Raw genomic sequence first — 23,228 nt, forward strand, 5'->3', positions numbered from 1 at the left:
AGGGCAAAGGAGAAGCAAGCACATCTTCACATGGTGGCAGAAGAGAGAGAGAGAGAGTGAAGGGGGATGTGCCACAAACTTTTAAACCATCAGATCTCATGAGAACTCACTCACTATTATGAGAACAGCAAGGGGGAAATCCACTCCAATAATTCAATCACCTCCCACCAGGTCCCTCCCCTAACAGTGGGAATTACAATTCAACATGAGATTTGGGTGGGGACACAGAGCCAAACCATATCAATGAGTTAGGTGTTTATTCTAATCTTTGCAGTCTGGGCTTGTTTGTACCTGTCCTTGTTAAGAAGGCTTTTCAGATTCAAAGGGAATTGAGTGTTGTGATCTAAGTCTTTGGTCACTGCGGTTTTATCTGTACTAGAAGGTGTCCCAAGCCCTCTATCTGTACTAAGAATGGGTGGATGGATGGATAGTTATGGGTCTCTTGAAGACTCATAGAGGTACAACCTTGGTGGACTTGGGTGAGATCTGGAAGAATTCCGTGGATTACCAGGCAGAATCTCTCATTAACTTCCCTCATTTTCCCTCAAAGGAGTCTCTTTCTCTGTGCTGGGCTGTCTAGAGTTGGAGAATGGGTGATGTAAGCACTACTGTGGCCACCATAGGTAGGACTGCACTGGGTCACACCTGAATTCAGCACAGTACTGGGTCCCATCCAAGGCCCTTGGCACCTACTGCCTGGCTACTGCTGATGCTTATTCAAGACCCAAAGGCTCTTTCCTCAGCAGGTGGTGAGTTTTGCCAAGACTAAGCCCTTCTCTTTAGGGCAGCATGTTTTCTTCTAGCCTAGGGTGAGTCTAGAAATGCCATCCAGAAGCTAGGACCTGAATTCAGGGGCTTCAGGAATCTGCTAAGTGCCTTATTTTACTGTGGCTGTGCTAGTACCCAAGTTGCAAGACAAAGTCCTCTTTACCCTTCCCTCTCTTTTTTGCAAGTGGATGGACTCTCTCCCAGAGCTGCACTGCCTGGAATTTGGGGAGGGGTGACGCAAGCACTCCCTTGGCCAATACAACTGGTGTCTCACTGGGTCACATGTACCCCAAGTTCACAGGCTTTGAGCCCATTGCAGTACCAGGACTTGCCCAGGGACTGCAGTCCTTGTGGCTGAGACAGCCTTTCAAATATATTTAGGACCCCAGTCCACTTCAGTCAGCTGACAGCTAAGCTGGCCAGAACTCAGTTTCCTATTGCTAGGGCAGAGGATTCCTCTCTGGCCAAAACTGATCTAAATGCTCCCTCGATGGGCATTAGCCAAATTCAGCTCTGTGTTGCTTTTGGCTGTGACAGGGCAGCAGGGAGTTCCAGTGCAGAATCCCATGATCACTTCATTCTCCCTCCCCTGAGCATACAAATTCTCTTTTGGCACATGACACTGCCAGGGGATGGGGAAGGGATGATTAGGCCAGTGGTCCCCTGCCTTTTTGGCACCAGGAACCAGTTTCATGGAACACAATTTTTCCACGGACCGGAGTGAAGGGGATTGGGATGGTTTCATGGTGATTCAAGTGCATTATATTTATTGTACAGTTTATTTCTATTATTATTACATTGTAATGTATAATGAAATAATTATACAATTCACCATAATGTACAATCAGTGGGAGCCCTGGGCTTGTCTTCCTGCAACTAGAAAGTCCTATCTGAGGGTGATGGGAGACAGTGATAGATAATCAGGCATTAGATTCTCATAAGGAGCGCACAATGTAGATACCTTGCATGCACGGCTCACAATAGGGTTCACATTCCTACCAAACCCAAATGCCACTGCTGATCTGACAGGATGCACAGCTCATGTGGTAATGCTCACTAGTCCACCGCTGTGTGTCCCAGTTCCTAACAGGTCATGGCCCAGTACTATCTTTTTTTTTTTTTTTTTTTTTTTTTTTTGTGGAGTTGTGGGGGGGTAATTATTTTATTTTACTTTTTAAATTTAGATTGTTTAATATTAAATGAACATGGCCACATTAAAAACATTGAAAACTAAAGGAAACAAAGGTACTAAATGCTAACATGACTATTTCTACTTTAATGTATCTCTTTTTACATAACGTATATTCAAATATATACTGTATATGCAGTGTTATAACTCAACAATGTATTATAAGCATTTATGTGTTATCACAAAGCCTTCATAACCACTGTTTTAATAGCTGCCTCATATTCTATTGGTTAAATATAGCAAAACTTACTTAAATAGTCTCCTATGGAATATATAGGTATGTGGTCTAAGGGTTGGGGAACCCTGGTTTGGGCAATGCAAGACTGTCTTTCCTGCCCTCTTCAGTGCCCTTTTCCTTGATATGATATTAAAACCAGTACTGTGATCACTCACCTGATTTTGAGTTCTTATGAAGGGACTTTCTTGCATAGATAGTTGTTGAATTTGGTGTTCCTGCAGAGGGATGATCACTGGAGTGTTTTATGCAGCCATCTTGCCCTGCCTCCTCCCAGCTTCAAAAAATCCCTACCTCTTCTCAACTTCTCCCTTGGTCACCATCAATTCTAGGCTTCTTTCTGTTACCTGAGCCATATTTGCCCCTAGATCCTACAGTCTTAGTGGACCACCTCCCAACCCCCACCCCCACCACAGCACACTCAGATAATGAATCTGGTTTCTCAGCTAGACCCCCACCTCATCTCTAGACCAATCCTCCTCACCAGATCCCACCCTCACCCAGGAAATCAACCTCTCACCCATCTTGATTCCCCCATGAATGCTACTGAATCATTTGCCTGGCAACCCATCCCCACCAATCCTCTTGCTATGGTTTGGCTGTGTCCTCACCCAAATCTCATCTTGAATTCCCACATGTTGTGCAAGGGGCCCAGTGGGAGGTAATTGAATCATCAGGGCAGGTCTTTCCCATGCTGTTCTCATGATAGTGAATAAGTCTCACGAGATCTGATGGTAGTATAAGGGGGAGTTCCTGCACAAGCGCTCTGTTTGCCTGCCACCATCCATGTAAAATGTGACTTGCTCCTCCTTGCCTTCCACCCTGATTATGAGGCCTCTCCAGCCATGTGGAACTGTAAGTTCATTAAACCTCTTTCTTTTGTAAATTGCCCAGTCTCAGGTATGTCTTTATCAGCAGCGTGAAAACGGACTAATACACCTCTCTACTGCATGACTATCAGACGCCTGCATAACTCTGACTCAATCTGACTTAATTCCTGTCCAACTATATATTGTCCTAGAGAACTCATGTCCACATAACACCTGTTGGTTGGCCTCTTCTGTCCCCACAATCTCAGGCTTCAACCACTCAAGTCTGCCCAGTTCATTCTTCTTCTGGTAACAGGCATTTGCCCAGGACTTGTTCCTCCCCACCTGATCACACGGATTTCTAGCAAGAGCTTCTTGTCTTCCATCCATAAGAGGCTTCTCTCTGAGAAAATCCTGAAATAGTTGTATGGAGACCAGTAGCTTCTTTCTCCCCCCCATGAAAGCCAGGAGCTCCTGGAGACACAAGTCACAAAGAGAGAGTAGTTCACAATATCCACTAATAGTAATAGCAACTATCAGAATATGTCAAAGCTCAATGGACTTTTTTGACTTACCAATTACAAATGATGTGATCATTTACGAAAGCAGTTTTTTTTGAGAGAGGGTCTCACTCTGTTACCCAGGCTGGAATGCAGTGGCATGGTCACAGCTCGCTGCAGCCTTGACCTCCCCAGGCTCAGGTAATCCTCCTGCCTCAGCCTTCCAAGTAGCTGGGACTACAAGTGCATTCCACCACACCTGGCTAATTTTTTAAATATTTCGTAGAGATGGGGTGTATTAGTACATTTTCATGCTGCTGATAAAGACATACTGAGACTGGGTAATTTATAAAGAAAAAGAGGTTTAATGGACTAACAGTTCCATGTGGTTGGGGAGGACTCACAATCATGGTAGAAGGTGAAAGGCACATCTTACATGGCAGCAAGCAAGAGAGAAAGATGAGAGCCAAGTGAAAAGGGAAACCCCTTATAAAACCATCAGATCTTGTGAGACTTATTCACTACCAATAGAACAGTATGGAAGAATCCACCCCCATGATTCAATTATCTCCCACCAGGTCCCTCCCACAACATGTGGGAATTATGGGAGCTACAATTCAAGATGAGATTTGGATGGAGACACAGCCAAACCATATCATGGGGTTTCACCATGTTGCCCAGGCTAGTCTCCTGATCTCAAGCTATCTGCCCATCTCAGCCTTCCAAAGTGCTGGGATTACAGGCATGAGCCACTTGCAGCCAGCCTACAAAAGCATTTTTTAAGCAAAAAGAGAAACTCTTGCACCCCCATAAAAGTGGGAGCATTTGAGGAAATACGGTTGGGACTTCTGGGGCCTTCCATCCTTATAGCTGGGGGTTGAATCCCAGGCTTGGGATAAAAGACTCCTTCCCAGCTAGGCACGGTGGCTCACTCTTGTAATCCCAGCACTTTTGGGAGGCCGACGTGGGCAGATCATGAGGTTAGGAGATCGAGACCATCCTGGCTAACATGATGAAACCCCATCTCTACTAAAAATACAAAAAATTAGCCAGGCGTGGTGGCAGGCGCCTGTAGTCTCAGCTACTCGGGAGGCTGAGGCAGGAGAATGGTGTGAACCTGGGAGGTGGAGCTTGCAGTGAGCTGAGATAGCACCACTGCACTCCAGCCTGGGCTACAGAGCGAGACCAACTTCTAGCTGGTGTGTTTAACCTAATCAATCAGAATCTTGGTGCCTCTCAAAAAAAAAAAAAAAGACTCCTTCCCAAAGAGATGGGTCTGGCAGCAGCAATGTTTTCTCCTCCCCACTGCTGTCCAGCTCAGCCTGGGGCCTGAGGTTGTGCAACTAGCCTTTACCCACTGGCAAGGAGAAATACAGCCCTGTTGGGTAGGGGTCCCCCAACTCCAGCCAGCTCAGCCCACTCTCCACAGGCTTCAAAGCAGGTAAACTTCTATCCTGGAGCAGGTGAAATGGACAGAAAACAGGAGCAAGAGACTTATTATATATTACATTGCAGGAAACCTTTTCTGAACTTAGGATTTCAGGCTGTCTGCTCACCACCTGTTCTGGCTAATGTGCTGTTTAAATAAATGGATGAATGGATGGATGAACAGATAGATGGATGGGTGGATGGATAGATAGATGGATGGATGGATGGATAGATGAGTGGGTGGGTAGGTAAATGGGTGGGTGGATGCATGGATGGGTGGGTGGATGGATGGGTGGGTGGGTGGATGGATGGATGGATGGATGGATGGATGGATGGATGGATGGTGTGATATACTTTTTAAATGCTATCTGGAGCCAGCTTTGAGGCCAGGACTAGGGGCCAGTAAGTTCCTTTTCTTGAGCAGGTGATTAAGTCCACACTCCCAACAATATCCCTTGTTGGGGTCTCATACTTGGGGTCATTATCCACCTGTCCTAATTAGTCCATGGCCAGGTACCACACAACCAGGGATAGTCCTATACCCACAGCCCACTGAACTTATCCAAATGAGCCAATCTTAAGCCTGCTTACCCTGCTTCTCCCACTCCTTTCTGCAGAAACCACAACAAAGGTACTTGCCCATTGCTCCTCCCTTCCCTCTGCCTCGTGACTGATGCCAATTATTCCCCGTGTGGCCCCCTGTGGTGTGACATGTACTCCCTCTCTGGGGATCTGTGAGTATAGAAAATTATTTTTTCACTGGCAGTCATCTCCTAATCTGTTGGCCTTACCCTACCTAAATAATAATAAAAGCTACTCAAACAAATGGATAGCTTGATGGATGGATGGATAGATAGATAATAGATAGATGGATGGATAATAGATGATAGGTAGGTAGATAGATAGATAGATAGATAGATAGATAGATAGATAGATAGATAGATGATAGATAGATAGATGAGAGAATAAACACTTACATAAGGAAAGAAGCAGCTATAGTGACTGCTCCTATAACACAGTATGGCCCTAACAGCAGCCACAGGGCACACCCCTCTTCCCAATGCACCTATATCCTCATCACCCCAGCACTTCACCCTCATGCTGGGGCTCTGGCCCAGACTCACTGGGATGTGGGAAAATGGTAGGTTCTTACAAAAGGAACTTTTTCCTCCTGAAATGAATGCCTCCCTAGGCTCAGTCAGAGCAGGACTTGCAGGAAGGGAGGTAAAGAGCAGCCGGGGCTTCTCACCTGACTCAGGGCCCTGCAGGAAGACAGGAGCACAACACACCTCTCAGCTTTTGTTTTGTCCACTTGGGAAATTTCTAGCTGGTGTGTTTAACCTAATCAATCAGAATCTTGGTGCCTTGATAAATATGTTTCTCACGGTTCAATGTTCCCATGGGTTCGTGGCATCATATTCAACCTCAGAAATATGGATCTGGGCATGGTGGCTCATGCCTGTAATCCCAGCACTTTGGGAGGCCAAGGTGGGCAGATCACTTGAGGTCAGGAGTTCAAGATCAGACTGGGCAACATGGTGAAACCCCGTCTCTACTAAAAACACAAAAATTGGCTGAATGTGATGACAGGTACCTGTAGTCACAGCTATTTGGGAGGCTGAGGCATGAGAATTGCTTGAACCCGGGAGGCAGAGGTTGCAGTGAGCTGAGATAGCACCACTGCACTCCAGCCTAGGTGACAGAGCAAGACTCTGTCTAAAAAAAAAAAGAAATTCAGACAAGAGGGTCGATAATTTCTCAGGGAGAATTCAACCCTTCTGAAAGAGTAGACCCTAAATTCCATGTTCCTGTTGGGATGTTAAATTAAGTATTTTTCACTGTAACTCATTAAGTTCTCCCCCTTTAGTCTGCAGTCATGCTCACTGAACTTTCTTTTTTTTGAAAGTTAAATAAATTCTGTGTTTGTCTTGCTCAGTCAGTCTCCTGCTTTGAAGAGTTATTACTTTTGGTTACAGTTGTCCCTGGGTATAAGTGTCAGTTTATCACTCATACTCACATCTCATTTATTGCTTTCTCACACCCTCTGGTTCAGAAATTTGGGGGGCCACTGGCAGGGGGTGTTGCTTTTATTAAGTCATTTTCTATATTTACAATCTTAATTTGGTAAAATCTGTCCGAATGTAGAGCCCTGACTTAGCACAACTGCAAGAAACTGCCTTCTCATAGAGGGGAGTATAGAATAGAACTTGGAAAGGGCCCTTGCCCAAAACATCTCCCTATCACTCTGCCAAGGGGTGACATTCCACAATCAGAAGTATAGTCATTTAAATAAGTTTTTTGAGATCTATTGTACAGCATGGTGGCAATAGCTAATAATAATGTAATATATATTTCAAAATTGCTAAGAGAGCTGATTTTAAATGTTCATAGTATGAAAGAGTGATAAGTATATAAGGTGATGGATATGTTAATTAGCCTGATTTAATCATTCCATAATATACATATGTCATCATTCCATAATATACAATATACATATGTCACATTGTACCACATAAGTAGATACATTTATTATTTGTCAATTAAAAATAAAATAAGGCTTTGAGTCTTTAGAATCCCCTAGGAAGGGGCAACTCTTCAGAAAAGAGCGAGGTCTGAGCCACTAACTATCCAAGGTGCTCAGGCCAACATTTCAGTCTGATGGGGATGGGGAAGGAAGTGGGAGCGTGACGTCCTCGCAAAGCAAGCAGCCTAGAGGAGCACAGAGGAGATCCACCAGGAAGGAAGCCTCAGTTGGGTGGATGAGGGCTAGAGGTGCAGGGCAGATGGGACCTGGAAGGGCACGTTCTGCAGAGTATGAGTTAGGATCATTTTCCTGCTATAAGATAAGCAGTCCCTGAATCTCTTCTCATGGTTTATAGCCAGAATTCACTGGCTGACTGAACCAGCCTTCACCACTCTGCTGTCACAGCCCGAATCCATTTCCTGTACCTCCCCAATCATTTCAGAGAATTGCAGTCAGCCACAAGATAATAGCTGCACACAGCAATGGCATTTATACCTACAATAAACTATAGGATAAGACTTTCTTTACAAGTCCATACTAGCCTTGTTCCTGACTTGATTTTAGGGAGAAACTATTGAGTAGTTCAACATAAGTAAGATGTTAGCTGATATTTTTGTTTGTGTCCTTTATCAGATAGAGAGGTTATTTCTCTTTCTGGATTGCTGAGAAGTTTTTTTTTAATTTTTATTTTTTAAATCATGGATGCATATTAGATTTCGCCAAATGCTTTTTCTGCATTCTGAATTTTAAGTCAACCTTAAATTACTAAACTCCACTTGGTCATGAATCATTATCTTTCTTATTTATTGCTAGATTTAGCTTGCTAATATTTTGTTAAGAACTCTGATGGATATTTGTCTTTGACTTTCTTTTCTGTTTTTCTTTCTTGCAATTTTTTTTATCAGATTTTGGTGTCGGGAGCTAGTCTGCACTATTAAAAGAAGTTGGAAAGTGTTTTTCCTATTTTCCAAAATAGTTTGTGTAATTCTTTTTTTTTTTTTTTTTTTTTTTTTGAGATGGAGTTTCGATCTTGTTGCCTAGGCTGGAGTGCAATGGCATGATCTCGGCTCACCGCAACCTCTGCCTCCCAGGTTCAAGCGATTCTCCTGCCTCAGCCTCCTGAGTAGCTGGGATTACAGGCATGCGCCACAACGCCCAGCTAATTTTGTATTTTTAGTAGAGATGGGGTTTCTCCATGTTCGTCAGGCTGGTCTCAAACTCCCAACCTCAGGTGATTTGCCCGCCTTGGCCTAATATTGGTATTAATTCTTATGTAAAGTTTGATAGAAACATCATCAGTGTGGTGGCTCACACCTGTAATCTTAGCACTTTGGGAAGCTGAGGGGAGAGGATTGCTTGAGCTCAGGAGTTTGAGACCAGCGTGGGCAACATAGCATGACCTCATATCTACTAAAATAATAAGAGAGAGAAAGAGACAGCAAGAAAGTAAGAAAGCAAGAAGGAAAGAAGGAAGGAAGGAAAGAAGGAAGGAAGGAATGAAGGAAGGAAGGAAGGGAGGGAGGAAGGAAGGAAGGAGGGAGAGAGAGAGAAGGAAAAAGAGGGAGGGAGAGAGAGAAGGAAAGAAAAGAAAGAGAAAGAAAAGAAAAAGAAAGAGGAAAGAAGGAAAGAAAGAGAAAACAAAAAGAAAGGAAAGGAAGGAAGGAGGAAAGGAAGGAAGGAGAAAAAAGAAAAATCATCAGTGGAACCATTTATGCCTGAAGTCTGTTATATTGAGGGTTATGAATCTATATGTAAACATATAGATATTGATATAATTGCTCCTATTTTATTTTTTGAGACAGATTTTCTATTTAATTTCAATTTTGGTAATTTGTGTTTTTCACAAACTTGTCTATTTCACCTAAGTTGGTGAATTTATTTCTTTAAAGTTGTTTATAATATTCCTTTATTATCTTTTTAATATCTTTAGGAAATCTAGTGCTATAGCTCCACTCCTTCATTCTTAATATAAGTAATTTGTGTTTGCTTTCTTGATCGGTTTGCAATCAATTTATCAATTTTATTAATATTTTGAAAGAACCAACTTTTGATTTTGTTAATTTTCTCTATTCTTGTCTGCTCTCTGTCTCGTTTATTTCCACTATAATTATCATTGTTTTCTTTCTTCTACTTGGTTTTGGTTTAATTTGCTTATCTTCTTCCAGTCTCTTAAGGTGCAAACTTAGATCGTTAATTTTTAAAAATGTTTTTATTTTTATGTTTAAGCTTCTGTTGGACTTGATAGGTCATTCATTTTAAGCCTTTCTTTTTTTTTCTAAGAATAGCATTTAAAGCCATAAACTTCCTACTAAGCAGTGCTTTAGCTGCATCCCACTAATTTGGATATGTTATGTTTTCATTGTTATACAATTTGAAATATTTTCGGCTGGGCACGTTGTCTCACACCTGTAATCCCAGCGCTTTGGGAAGCCGAGGTGGGCGGATCACGTGAGGTTAGGAGTTCAGGACCAGCCTGGCCAACATGGTGAAACCCCATCTCTACTAAAAAAACAAATTACAAAAATTAGCCTGGCATGATGGCGGGTGCCTATAATCCCAGCTACTCGGGAGGCTGAGGTGGGAGAATCTTTTGAACCTGGGAGGTGGAGGTTGCAGTTAGCTGAGATCGCATCTCTGTACTCCTTTCTGGGCCACAGAGCAAGACTCCATCTCCAAAAAAAAAAAAAAGAGAAGAAGAAGAAGAAATATTTTCTACTTTGCTTTGTGATTCCTTCTCTGACCCATGGGTTGTTTCAAAGCATGTTGTTTTGTTTTCAAATATTTAGGGATTTTATAGATATTTTAACGTTTTTACTCTCTCTCTTTTTTTTTTTTTTTTTTGAGACAGTGTCTCACTCTGTTGCCCAGGCTGGAGTGCAGTGGCATAATCCTAGCTCACTGCAACCTGAAATTCCTGGGCTTAAGCAATCCTCCTGCCTTAGCCTCCCAAGAATGTAAAACTACAGGCCCACCACCAGGCCGGCTACTGAAAAAAATTTTTTTGTAGAGATGGGGTCTCATTATGTTGCTCAAGCTGGTCTTAAACTCCCAGCCTCAAGCAATCCTCCCGCCTCAGCCTCCCAAAGGGCTGGTATTATAGACATGAGCCAATGCACCTGGCCATTTGCTCTCAAATCTAATACTATTGTGGTTACAGAACATCCCTTGTAAGATTTTAATCTTTGAAATTTATTGAGACTTGTTTGATGGCACAGATTTGGTCTATCTGAGAGAACTTTCCATGTATTCATACACAGAATGCCTATTCTTGTGTTATTTGCTTGAATGTCTATAAATGTCAATTAGGTCAACATGCTTGACAGTATCTTACAGGTCTTCTAGATCAGCGCCGTCCAAAAGCAATGTAATATCAGCCACATATGTCATTTTAAATTTTCTATTAGCCACAATCAATGAAGAAAAAAGAAACAGGTGAAATTAATTGTAATAATACGTTCTATTTAAGCCCAAATATGCAAATAGCATTTTAACATGTAATCAACATAAAATTACTTATTTTATTTTATTTTATTTTATTTTGGAAACAGAGTCTCATTCTGTCACCCAGGCTGGAGTACAGTGGTGCGATCTTGGCTCACTGCAACCTCTGCCTCCTGGGTTCAAGCGATTCTCGTGCCTCAGCCTCCCAAGTAGCTGGAATTAAAGGTGTGCACCACCATGCCCGGCTAATTTTTTGTATTTTTAGAAGAGATAGGGTTTCACCATGTTGCCCAGGCTGGTCTTGAACTCCTGAGCTCAGGCAATCCACCCTCCTTGGCCTCTCAAAGTGCTAGGATTACAGGTGTGTGAGCCACCACGCCCAGCCTGTAATCAACATAAAATTATGAATAAAATATTTTACATTATTGTTTTCATTTTAACTCTTTGAAAATCAGTGTGAACTTTTCACCTCCCGGCAAACCTCACTTTAGGCTAATCACATTTCAAGAGCACAATAGCCACTTGTGGCTCTAGTGGCTATCATATCAACAGCAGAGTTCTAGATCCTCACCAATTTTTTTCCTTTTATTTTATTTCATCAATTGCTTAAAGAGGGATGTTAAAATCTTCAACTGTGATTATGAATTTGCCTATTTATCCCTTTATTTTTGTCAGTTTTGCCTCGTTTATTTGGTACATATGCGATCAAGTAGGCTTCATCCCTGGAATGCAATGTTAGTTCAACAGACACAAATCAATAAATGGGATTCATCATGTAACAGAACTAAAGACAAAAACCACATGATTATCTCAATAGATGCAGAAAATGCTTTCAATAAAATTACACATCCATTCATGTTAAAAAAAAAAACTCTCAATAAACTAGGTATTGAGGAACATACCTCAAAATAATAAGAGCCATCAATGGCAAACCCACAGCCAACATCATACTGACTGGGCAAAAGCCAGAAGCATTCCCCTTGAAAACTGACACAAGACAAGGATACCCTCTCTCACTACTCCTATTCAACATGGTATTGGAAGTTCAGGCCAGGGCAATTAGGCAAGAGAAAGAAATAAAGGGCATCTAAATAAAAAGAGAGGAAGTCAAACTATCCCTGTTTGTAGATGACATGATCCTATTTTACAAAGCCCTGTAATCTCAGCCCAAAAGCTTCTTAAGCCGATTAACAACTTCAGCAAAGTCTCAAGATACAAAATCAATGTGCAAAAATCACTGCTTGATCGTGGTGAATAGGCTTTTTGATGTGCTGCTGGATTCGGTTTGCCGGAATTTTGTTGAGGATTTTTGCATCACTGTTCTTCAAGGGTATTGGCCTGAAGTTTTCTTATTTTGTTGTGTCTCTGCCAGGTTTTGGTATCAAGATGATGTTAGCCTCATAGAATTAGTTAGGGAGGAGTCCCTCCTCCTCAGTTACATTCAAATATGGCACAGGAGAACCAAGATATGCCCTAGTGGATCTTCTGAGCCCCAGACATAGTTATCCATGCCTCCATTAGTAAAAAGAACTCTTGTCTTCTTGAATCTTCTCTAAAGGGTTACTAGAATAAGATCTCATCTTTGCCTGCTATTCCAACAGCACAAGAGCCCCAAAATGATCAGATGGAAGCCATATTTTAGGTTCAGTGAGTTACTGGGTCCCTTGGTAGATATGTTCTCTACCATCATCCTCCACGCCTCTGCCCCTAGAAGCCAGATCCTTCAGACCAACCCAACTTAGTGTTCCAGAGACTGGAAACACAAATACCTCTAGTGGCTCACTGAGAGTGATGCTGAGAGATGCCACAACTATTTCCAATACTTCATTACTGGAACCATATACTGTACCTATTAAGGACCTACCATAAAATGGCCGTTGGTTCCAAATTGTGGAAACAAACAACAACCCCTTGTTCGAGAAGCAGGAAAAAGGTGCCTTTAAAAGTATGAAAGGCGTGGTGGCTCATACCTGTAATCCCAGCACTTTGGGAGGCCAAGGCGGGTGGGTCACTTGAGGTCAGGAGTTCAAGACCAGCCTGGACAACATGGTGAAACCCCACCTCTACTAAAAATACAAAAATAGCCAAGCATGGTCACACATGCCTGTAATTCCAGCTACTCGGGAGGCTGAGGCAGGAGAATTGCTGGAACCCAGGAGGCAGAGGTTGCAGTGAGCCAAGATTGCATCACTGCACTGCAGCCTGAACGACAGAGCTAGACTCTATCTCAAAATAAATAAATGAATAAATAAATAGATAAATTTTAAAAAATACAATAATTAAATAAATAAATGTTATTGGAATTTGTTGGCTTGAGGTCTCTGGAAGCATTTTGGTTCTCTGGCCAGAAACCAATCAATTCAGCAATTGTGGTATGTCTGGTGCCCCAGTGTCAGGAGAACAGAGTGAGTAAAAGAATAATGGGGTTTGGTTCCATTCTCTTAGAGCTGCAGCTGCACAAAATTAAAAGGGAATTCCCCTACTCCAGTGATTTGGCTTTTGCTGACTGCTTTTGCTGCTACCATCACCCCAGCCAAAGGGTTTTTTATGGACCAGGGCATGAGAGAATGGAGAAAAAGTAGAACAAAAATATGTGGGATTTTTATCTGTGGCATTTTTCTATTTGGCCCCTCAATTCAGAACTAGAAAGTTTTCCTCAATGTTTCTCTGTCTCTACTCAGTTCTCACTTCTGGGTTTGAGCTGCTTAGAGTTCATGCAGGGGAATACTAGAGGGAAAAATAAAGGTAAATTCATCGCCAGTTTGGTGGTATTCTCATATCAAATTCTGATGTTTTTCCCTGATAATCCTGCTAATATTTATCTGTTGGAGTTTTTAAACAGCTGCCCATGCATTTGTCCAGATTTTATAGTTGTATTTAGTGTAAGAGAAAAGTAGGCATGTGTTTGCTCCATGTTATCCAGAACTAGAACCCTTCCCTTAATATCATAACTTCAAAATATAGAAAGCAAAGCTTGCCAGAACTAAAAGGGAGAATAGAAACTTTTAAAATTATAGTTGGAAACCTTAATACCCTCCTCTCAACAACTGTTAGACAAACATTTAGTAAAAATAAAAGATGGAGATGATATGATTAGTTGACTATTCTATTTTTACTTACACAGGGCACTACATCCAGCAACCATAGAATGCACATTCATTTCAAGTGCACACCCAAGATAAAAAGCAAATTCCAGGCTGGGAAAAGATAGTTACAAAGTATGTATCAGATAAGGCATTCATATCCAGAATATATAAAGTAATCCTAAAAAGCAATTGGGAGGCTGAGGTGGGCGGATCACCTGAGGTTGGGAGTTCGAGACCAGCCTGACCAACATGGAGAAACCCCACCTCTACTAAAAATACAAAAATAGCCAAGCATGGTCACACATGCCTGTAATCCCAGCTACTCAGGAGGCTGAGGCAGGAGAATCACTTGAACCTGGGAGGTGGAGGTTGCGGTGAGCTGAGATTGCGCCATTGCACTCCAGCCTGGGCAACAAAAGCAGAAACTCCATCTCAAAAAAAAAAAAGAAAAAAGAAAAAGAAACCACTAAAAATTGGTAAAAGATTTTAAAGGCACAAAGCAAAAGAAGATATCCAAATGGCCAATAACTAAAACTAAGACTAATAACTAAATCAATAAAACTAATAACTAAAACAAAGACTGACAATAGCAACTGTTGGAGAAGTATGAAGCAACTGGAACTCTTCATACTTTGTTAGTATGAGTGTAAACTGGTAAGACCATATAGGAAAACTTTTTGGTAGTTTCTTTTTTTTTTAGTTTTTATTTATTTATTTATTTTTAATTAGTTTTTTTTTTTTTTTTTTTTCTTTTTGAGACAGAGTTTCGCTCTTGTTGCCCAGGCTGGAGTGCAATGGCATGATCTCGGCTCACTGCAATCTCCACCTCCCAGGTTCAAGCGATTCTCCTGCCTCAGCCTCCCAAGTCACTGGGATTACAGGCATGCGCTACCATGCTCGGCTAATTTTTGTATTATTAGTAGAGATGGGGTTTCACCATGTTGGCCAGGCTGGTCTCGAACTCCTGACCTTGTGATCTGCCCGCCTCAGCCTTCCAAAGTGCTGAGATTACAGGCATGAGCCACCACACTGGCCTTTTAAAAATTTTTTTGAGATGGACCTCGTTCTGTCACCCAGGCTGGAGGGCAGCGGCATGATCCTGGCTCACTGCAACCTCCGCCTCCCAGGTTCAAGCAATTCTCCTGCCTCAGCTCCCAAGTAGCTGGGATTACAGGCGCGCACCACCATGTCTGGCTAATTTTTGTATTTGTATTTTTAATAGAGATGGGATTTCACCATGTTGGCCAGGCTGATCTTGAACTCCTGACCTCAGGTGATCTCCCCACCTTGGCCTTCCAAAGTGCTGGGAATACAGGCATGAGCCACTGTGCCCGGCCTGGTAGTTTCTTATGAAATTAAACAGACATCTACCCTATGATCCAACAACTCTGTTTCTGAGAATTTACTCCAGAGAAATAAAAGCATGTATCTACAAAAAGATTTGTAACAAAAATGTTTGTAGTGGCTTTATTTTTAAAAACCAAAAAATATCTGTCAACCTAAGGGATAAACAAATTGTAGTGTGTTCATACAATGGAATACTACTCAATCATAAAATGAACCAACCACTGATCCATGCAACAGCATGCATCTCACAGGCATTATGTTAAATAAAAGAAGCCAGGCCAAAACAGTATAAACTGTATGACTGTATTTATATAACAGGCAAAACTAATCTATGGTAATACATGTTGGAATATTGGTTACCTTTGAGTGGAAGGCCACATTGCCTGGGAAGAGGCATAGGGCAACCTTCTATAGTTATGAAAATTTTTTTTATTTCATTACAGATATTGTATTTTTTAGTTCTGGAATTGCCACTTGATTGCCATCTCTATTTCTATGTTGAGATTTTACTACTTCTTCATTCATTAAAAATTCACTGCAGGAATATCAAAATACAGTTGGAAGCCTTAACAACAGACTAAACCAAGCTGAGGAAAGAATTTTAGAGGTCAAAGACTGGTCCTTTGACTCAATCCAGTCATATAAAAATAAAGAAAAAATAATTTTTAAAAAATGAACCAGACCTCCAAGAGATAAGGGATTAAAAAAGACCAAACCTACAATTCATTGGCATTCCCGAGAGACAGTAAGCAACTTAGAAAATGTATTTGAGGATACAGCCCATGAAAATTTCCCCAGTCTTGCTAGAGAGGTCAACATGCAAATTCAAGAAATTTAGAGAACTCCTGTGAGATACTACACAAGATGACCATTCCCAAGACACAAAATCATTAGACTTTTCAAGGTCAATGTGAAAGAAAAATCTTAAAGGCAGCTAGAGATAAGGGTGAGATTTCTTACAAAGGGAACCCCATTGGGTTATCGGCAGACTTTTCAGCAGAAATGTTACAAGCCAGAAGATATTTGGGGCCTGTTTTCGGTATCCCTAAAGAAAAGAAATTCCAATAAAGAATTTAATACTCTGCCAAACTAAACTTCATATATGAAGGAGAAATAAAATCTTTTCCAGATAAGCAAATGCTAAGGAAATTTGTTACTTCTAGACCAGCCTTACACGAGGTCCTTAAGGGGGTTCTAAACATGGAAATGAAGGAATGATACCTGCTGGCACAAAAACACAGTTAAGCCCAGAAACATACATAGCCTAGAGATACTCTAAAGCAACTACATAATTGAGGCTACAAAGCAATCAGCTAAGAGCATCATGACAAGATCAAACCTCACATATCAATATTAACCTTTCGTAAATGGTCTAAAATGCCCCACTTAAAAGGCACAGAGTGGCAAGTTGGATAAAGAAACAAAACCCAACTGTCTACTGTCTTCAAGAGACTCATCACCCATAGCCTCAAAATAAAGGAATAGAAAAAGATCTATCATACAAATGGAAAACTAAAAAGAGCAGGAGTCTTTATATATTCTGTATAACAGATAAAGAAGACCTTAAACCAACAACAGTAAGAAAGGACAAAGAAGGAAATTACATAATGATAAAGGATTCAATTCCACAAGAAGACCTAACTATTCTAAATATATTTGCACTCAGCATTGGAGCACCTAGATTCATTAAAAAGTTCTTCTAGACCTACAAAAAGACTTAGAGAGCCAGACAATAATAGTAGGGTACTTCAACACCCCCACTGATAGCATTAAACAAATCATCAAGGCAGAAAACTAACAAAGAAATTCTGAACTTAAAACTACACTTGACCAATTGGACCTAATATCAATCTAGAGAATACTCTGTCCCAAAATCACAGAATATACATTTTTCTTGTTTGCACACAGAACATACTCTTAAGACCAACCACATCAACCATAAAGCAAGCCTCATAAAATTAAAAAAGAATCAAAATCTGGCCAGGTGCAGTGGCTCACACCTGTAATCCCAGCACTTTGGGAGGCTGAGGTGGGTGGATCATATGAGGCCAGGAGTTTGAGAACAGTCTGGTCAACATGGCAAAACCCCATCTCTACTAAAAACGCAAGTATTAGCCAGGTGTGGTGGCACATGCCTGGAGCCCCCACTACTTGGGAGGCTGAGGCACAAGAATCACTTGAACTCAGGAGGTAGAGGTTTCAGTGAGCCAATTGCACCTCTGCACTCCAGCCTGGGTTATAGAGTCTTCAAAAAAAAAAAAAAGAATCAAAATCATATGAAGCATACTCTCAGACCACAGTGGAATAAAAATGAAATCAATACCAAGAAGATCTCAAAACCACACTGTTACATGGAAATTAAATAACTTCCTGAATGACTTTTGGGCAGATAATGAAATTAAGGCAGAAATAAAACAAATTCTTTGAAATCAATGAAAACAGAGATACAACATACCAAAATCTCTAGGATGCAGCAAAAGCAGTTTAAGAGGAAAAATCATAGTGCTAAGTGCCTACATCAGGAAGTTAGAAAGATCTCAAATTAATAATCTAACATCACACCTAGAGGAACTAGAGATACAAGAACAAACAAACCCCAAAGCTAGCAGAAGAAATCACTAAAGCCAGAGCAGAATGGAATGAAATTGAGACCAAAAATTCATACAAAAGATCAACAAAAGCTTGAAAGCTTGAAACCTTGAAAGGAAACCTTGGTTCCTTGAAAGGATAAACATGACTGATGAACTTCAAAAGGAAACCTTGGTTCCTTCAAAGGATAAACATGATTGATGAACCACTAGCTAGATTAACAAAGAAAAAAAGATCCAAATAAGCACAATTAGAAATGACAAAGGTGTCATTACAACTGATCCCACAAAAATACAAAAGATACTCAGAGACCATTATGAACAAATCTATACACATCAATTAGAACGTCTAGAGGAAATAGATAAATTCCTGGAAACACACAACCTCCCAAGATTGAATCGGAAATAAAATTAAACCCTGAACAGACCGATAATGAGTTCTGAAATTGAATTAGTAATAAAAGAAAAAAATGTAACAACCAAAAAATTCCCTGGCCCAGATGGATTCACAATCAAATTCTACCAGACATACAAATCCTCAACAAATGAGGCATTGAAAGAACTACCTCAAAATACTAAGAGCCATCAATGACGAACTCACAGCCAACATCATACTGAACAGGCGTAAGTGGGAAGCATTCCCCTTGAGAACTGGATCAAGACAAGTGTGCCCATTCTCACCACTCCTATTCAACATAGTACCAGAAGTCCTAGCCAGAGCAATCAGGTAAGATAAATAAATAAAAGGCACTCAAGTAGGAAAAGAAGAAGCCAAACTATCTCTCTTCATGGATGATATGATTCTGTATCTAGGAAACCCTAAATTAGAAGACAGCTAGAACTGATAAACAACTTCATTAAAGTTTCAAGATACAAAATCAATGTACAAAAGTCAGTAGCATTTCTATACACCAATAACATTCCAACTGAGAGTCAAATCAGGAATACAATCCCAATTATAATAGCCACAAAAATATTTTAAAATCTAGGAATACACTTTGTAAAGGAGGTGAAAGATCTCTACAAGGAGAAATACAAAACACTGCTGAAAGAAATCACAGAAGATACAAACAAATGGAAAGAAACAATATTGGATTGGAAGAATCAATATTGTTAAAGCAGTCTACAGATTTAACACTATTCCTATCAAACTACCAACATCATTTTTCACATAATTAGACAAAAAAAACTATTGTAACCCAAACGGAGGCTGAATAGCCAAAGTCATCCTATGCCAAAAGAACAAAGCTAGAGGCATCACATTAGCTGATTTCAAACTATATTACAAGCCTACAGTAATCAAAACAACATGGTACTGGTATAAAAACAGACAGATAGACCAATGGAACAGAACAGAGAACCCAGAAATAAAGCCACATATCTGCAATCATCTGATCTTTGACAGGTCGACAAAAGTAAGCAATGGGAAAAGGACTCCCTATTCAATAATTGGTGCTGGGATAAATGGCTAGCCATATGCAGAAGAATGAAACTGGACCCCTACATTTCACCATATACAAAAATGAACTCAAGATGAATTAAAAACTTAAATGTAAGACCTCAAACTATAAAAATCCTAGAAGAAAACCTAGGAAATATCCTTCTTGGTGATGGCGTTGGGAAAGAATTTATGGTTAAGTCCTCAAAAGCAATTACAACAAAAACAAAACTTGGCAAATGGGACCTAATTAAACTAAAGAGTTTCTGCACAGCAAAAGAAACTATTAACAGAGTAAACAGACAACAGAATGGGAGAAAGTATTCACAAACTGTGCATCTGGCAAAGGTCTAATATCCAGAATCTATAAGGAACTTAAGCAAACCAACAAGTAAAACACAAATAACCCCATTAAAAAGTGGGCAAAGGACATGAACAGACACTTCTCAAAAGAAGATTTACAAGCAACTAACAAACATATGAAAAAATACTCATCATCACTAATCATCAGAGAAATGCAAATCAAAACCACAGTGAGATACCATCTCACACTATGGCTATTTAAAATTTTTAAAAATAAGTGCTGCCAAGGCTATGGAGAAAAGAGAATGCTTATCCACTGTTGGTGGGAATGTAAATTAGCTCAGTCACTAGGGAAAGCAGTTCGGAGATTTCACAAAGAACCAAAAATAGAACTACCATTCGACCCAGCAATCCCATTACTGGATATACACCCAAAGGAAAATAAATCATTCTGCCAAAAAGACACATGCACCCATATGTTCATCACAGCACTATTCACAATAGCAAAGACATGGAATCAATCTAGGTGCCCGTTAATGGTGGATTGGATAAGTAAAATGTGGTGCATCATCAAAAAGCTTATCCACCACAATCAAGTCAGCTTCATACCTGGGATGCAAGGCTGGTTCAAACACGCAAATCAATAAACATAATCCATCACATAAACAGAACCAATGACAAAAGCTACATGATTATCTTAATAGATGCAGAAAAGGCCTTTGACAAAATTCAACAGCCTTTCATGCTAAAAACTATCAATAAACTAGGTATTGATGGAACGTATCTCAACATAATTAGAGCTATTTTTGACAAACCCACAGACAATATCATACTGAATGGGCAAAAACTGGAAGCATTCCCTTTGAAAACCGGCACAAGACAAGGATGCCCTGTCTCACCACTCCTATTCAACATAGTATTGGAAGTTCTGGCCAGGGCAATCAGGCAAAAGAAAGAAATGAAGGTATTCATATAGGAAGAGAGGAAGTCAAATTATCTCTGTTTGCAGATGACATGATTGTGTATTTAGAAAACCCCATCATCTCAGCCCAAAATCTCCTTAAGCTGATAAGCAATTTCAGCAAAGTCTCGGGATACAAAATCAACGTGCAAAAATCACAAGCATTCCTATACATCAATAACAGACAAACAGAGAGCCAAATCATGAGTGAACTCCCATTCACAATTGCTACTAAGAGAATAAAATACCTAGGAATCCAACTTACAAGGGATGTGAAGGACCTCTTCAAGGAGAACTACAAACCACTGCTCAAGGAAATAAGAGAGGACACAAACAAATAGAAAAATATTCCATACTCATGGATAGGAAGAATCAATATTGTGAAAATGGCTTTAGTGCCCAAAATATTTTAGATTCAATGCTATCCCCATCAAGCTACCAATGACTTTCTTCACAGAATTAGAAAAAACTTCTTTACATTTCATATGGAACCAAAAAAGAGCCTGCACAGCCAAGACAATCCTGGGAAAGAAGAACAAAGCTGGAGGCATCATGCTACCTGACTTCAAACTTTACTAGAAGTCTACAGTAACCAAAACAGCATGTTACTGGTACCAAAACAAATATATAGACCAGTGGAACAGAACGGAGTCCTCAGAAATAACACCACACATCTACCACCATCTGATCTCTGACAAACCTGACAAAAACAAGAAGTAGGAAAAGGATTCCCCATTTAATAAATGGTGTTGGGAAAACTGGCTAGCCATATGCAGAAAACTGAAACTGGACCCCTTCCTTACACCTTATACAAAAATCAACTCAAGATGGATCAAAGACTTAAACGTAAGACCTAGGACCATAATGATCCTAGAAGAAAATCTGGGCAATACCATTCAGGATATAGGCATGGGCAAAGACTTCATGTCTAAAACACCAAAAGCAATGGCAACAAAAGCCAAAATTGACAAATGGGATCTAATTAAACTAAAGAGCTTCTGAACAGCAAAAGAAACTCATCAGAGTGGACAGTGGACAAGCAACCTACAAAATGGGAGAAAATTTTTGCAATCTATCCATCTGACAAAGGGCTAATATCCAGAATCTACAAAGAACTTAAACAAATTTACAAGAAAAAAGCAAACAACCCCATCAAAAAATGCGCAAAGGGTATGAACAGACACTTCTCAAAAGAAGACATTTATGCAGCCAACAGACATATGAAAAAATGCTCATCATCACTGGTCATTAGAGAAATGCAAATCAAAACCACAATGAGATACCATCTCATGCCAATTAGAATGGCGATCATTAAAAAGTCAGGAAACAACAGGTGCTGGAGAGGTTGTGGAAATATAGGAATGCTTTTACTCTGTTGGTGGGACTGTAAATTAGTTCAACCATTGTGGAAGACAGTGTGGTGATTCCTCAAGGATCTAGAGCTAGAAATACCATTTGACCCAGCAATCCCATTACTAGGCATATATACCCTAAGGATTATAAATCATTCTATGATAAAGACACATGCACATGTATGTTTATTGCGGCACTATTCACAACAGCAAAGACTTGGAACCAACCCAAATGTCCATCAATGCTAGACTAGATTAAGAAAATGTGGCACATAGCTGGGCACAGTGGCTCATGCCTGTAATCCCAGCACTTTAGGAGGCCGAGGTGGGCAGATCATGAGGTCAGGAGATTAAGACCATCCTAGCTAACATGGTGAAAACCCATCTCTACTCAAAATACAAAAAATTAGCCGGGCGTGTTGGCAGGTGCCTGTAGTCCCAGCTATGTTGGGAGGCGGAGGCAAGAGAATGGCATGAACCTGGGAGGCGGAGCTTGCAGTGAGCCGAGATCGAGCCACTGCACTCCAGCCTGAGTGACAGAATGAGACTCTGTCTCAAAAAAAAAAAAAGAAAGAAAATGTGGCCTATATACACCATGGAATACTATGCAGCCATAAAAAGGGATGAGTTCATGTCCTTTGTAGGAACATGGATGAAGCTGAAAACCATCATTCTCAGCAAACTATCACAAGATCAGAAAACCAAACACCGCATGTTTTCACTCATAAGTGGGAGTAGAACAATGAGAACACATGGACACAGGGAGGGGAACATCACACACTGGGGCCTGTTCGGGGTGGGGGGCTAGGGGAGGGATAACATTAGGAGAAATACCTAATGTAGGTGATGGGTTGATGGGTGCAGCAAACCACCATGGCACGTGTATACGTATGTAACAAAACTGCACATTCTGCACATGTAACACATAACTTAAAATATAATATAAAAAAAGAAAATATGGTGCATATACACCATGGAATACTATGCAGCTATAAAAAAAGAACAAAATCATGTCCTTTGCTGCAACATGGATGCAGCTGGAGGCCATAATTCTAAGAGAACTAATGCAGAGAGAGAAAACCAAATACTGCATGTTCTCACTTATAAGTAAGAGCTAAACATTGGGTACACATGGACATAAAGATGGGAACAAGAGACAGGAGATTATAAGGGGGGGAAGTAGGGAGGAGTGCAAGGGTTGAAAAACTACCTATTGGGTACTATGCTCACTACCTAGATGATGGGTTCAATTGTACTCC

The 23,228-nt window shown here is 40.6% G+C and overlaps 1 protein-coding gene across 1 annotated transcript in view; it reads left to right on the plus strand.

Moving 5' to 3' along the window:
- MRPL30 (mitochondrial ribosomal protein L30) overlaps positions 1–5,775 on the plus strand; it is a 66,678-nt gene extending 60,903 nt beyond the window's left edge. The window contains exon 7 of the transcript XR_004033440.1: positions 5,547–5,775. The gene's annotated coding sequence lies outside the window, so the exon portion shown is untranslated. The remainder of the gene's footprint in view (positions 1–5,546) is intronic.
- Positions 5,776–23,228: the final 17,453 nt, after the last annotated feature.

This window comes from Nomascus leucogenys, chromosome 14 (genome assembly GCF_006542625.1).
Source record: "Nomascus leucogenys isolate Asia chromosome 14, Asia_NLE_v1, whole genome shotgun sequence".
In the NCBI taxonomy this organism is placed as follows: domain Eukaryota; kingdom Metazoa; phylum Chordata; class Mammalia; order Primates; family Hylobatidae; genus Nomascus; species Nomascus leucogenys.